This window comes from Phodopus roborovskii, unplaced genomic scaffold (assembly GCF_943737965.1).
Source record: "Phodopus roborovskii unplaced genomic scaffold, PHOROB, whole genome shotgun sequence".
NCBI classification, from domain to species: Eukaryota; Metazoa; Chordata; class Mammalia; order Rodentia; family Cricetidae; genus Phodopus; species Phodopus roborovskii.
Window position 1 is genome coordinate 14,681,422 of NW_026125391.1, and position 1,938 is coordinate 14,683,359.

Here is a 1,938-nt window from a genome sequence, read left to right on the forward strand (position 1 = left end):
GTTTCATGTTTTACTAAAAAGAACTTCAATTAAAAATCACTATTTTTAAAGATAAACCTGACAGGAATATAATGAAAAGTCCTAGTCTTATGAAAGCTGCTAACATATTGTAGGCTGTTAAGGAATACAAGTTAATAGTCATCTTATAAATGATCTAGTTTTTTTAATGTATTCACTCTAAGTACTGATATAATTAATTGCAGGGAGAAGCCTTACCTAGTCCTCTATATATATATTTTCAGAGTTAAGCTTAAAACAAGTGTTATGGCTTCTTCTGCTTCAGGAAAACACCAAATGGCGGATGACGGTGCAGCAGGAGGGCCCAGAGGAGGGGGGGGGGGCAGGATTAGGAAGCGCTTCCGCAGAGGCTTCAGCAGCAGCAGCAGTCTCAGGGGCTGTGGTCGAGGCTATTGGGCTCGTGGAGGTAAAGCCGAAGACAAGGAGTGGGTCCCTGTCACCAAGCGGGGCCGCCTGGTTAAGGACATGAAGATCAAGTCCCTGGAGGAGATCTACCTTTTCTCTCTGCCCATTAAGGAATCCGAAATTATTGACTTTTTCTTGGGGGCATCTCTTAAGGATGAGGTTCTAAAGATCATGCCAGTACAGAAACAGACAATGGCTGGCCAGCGGACCAGGTTCAAGGCTTTTGTCGCTATTGGGGACTACAACAGTCATGTTGGCCTTGGTGTTAAGTGCTCCAAGGAGGTAGCCACAGCTATCCGAGGGGCCATCATCTTGGCCAAGCTTTCCATTCTCCCTGTGAGGAGAGGCTACTGGGGGAACAAGATTGGCAAGCCCCACACTGTTCCATGCAAAGTGACAGGCCGCTGTGGCTCTGTGTTGGTGCATCTCATCCCTGCCCCCAGAGGCACTGGCATCGGTCTCTGCTCCGGTGCCCAAGAAGCTACTGATGATGGCCAGGATTGATGACTACTACACATCAACCAGGGGCTGCACTGCCACGCTGGGCAACTTTGCCAAGGCCACCTTTGATGCCATCTCTAAGACCTATAGCTACCTGACCCCTGACCTCTGGAAAGAGACTGTGTTCACCAAGTCTCCTTATCAGGAATTCACTGACCATCTTGTGAAAGCCCATACCAGAGTCTCTGTTCAGAGGACCCAGGCTCCAGCAGTGGCCACCACATAAGGGTTTTATACAAGAAAAATAGAGTGAATTAAGTCTGTTTAAAAAGAAAAAAACAAGTGTTATGTTGGAAGCTTCACCCCAGCCCCTGGCATCCATATACCCAAAGAGTCTGGGATGTTGTGGTGTAAATTTCCACACAAGCCCCTCCCCCACCTCCCTCCAAACCCTGCTGCATCTCAGAAAGCCTGCCAAATGATGACCCCTCCTCCCAGAGATGCTCCCACCGGATATTTAAACTGTCCCCCAGAGAACAGACTCTGGTTTTTCCAGTCTCCTCTCTTGGGGGGGGGGTGGCTGGAAGGCTGTATCCATTAAACATGGGCTTTTTCTAATTCAGTTTGATTTGGTCTGATTTGCTGCATCAGCAGTGGTATAAAAACTTTTCAACAAGTAACTAGAAACAAATTGTCTATTCAGATATACCTAGGCAGCCCTCAAATACTTCAGAGAGCTGCAGAATCTAAAATGTTGATTATTATATCAGACAGAGACTCCCAGATCCTGGCAATGTCCCAAGGTCTCCAAAGACGATTATGTGGCACCAAGATGTCTACACCTGGATTATGACAATGGTGACCACTGGACAAGATGTCCCAATGCAACAGCTTCCACCAGGTCAAGCAACAGGACACTTGGAGAATTGATCGCACCTGTTTTGCCTATACAAAATAAGGTCGGCCTTCCTCATGTCTCTCCTCCACAGAGAAAAAAAAGAAAGAAAAAGAAAAGAAAAAAGCTCTCACCTTATTGGGCCTGGTGAAGACTGATGCTGTTCTGATTCTTATGCC

The 1,938-nt window shown here is 46.6% G+C and overlaps 1 pseudogene; it reads left to right on the plus strand.

Annotated features, from left to right (window-relative positions):
- Positions 1-294: 294 nt before the first annotated feature.
- LOC127214878 (40S ribosomal protein S2-like) lies at positions 295-1,150 on the plus strand (annotated as a pseudogene).
- Positions 1,151-1,938: the final 788 nt, after the last annotated feature.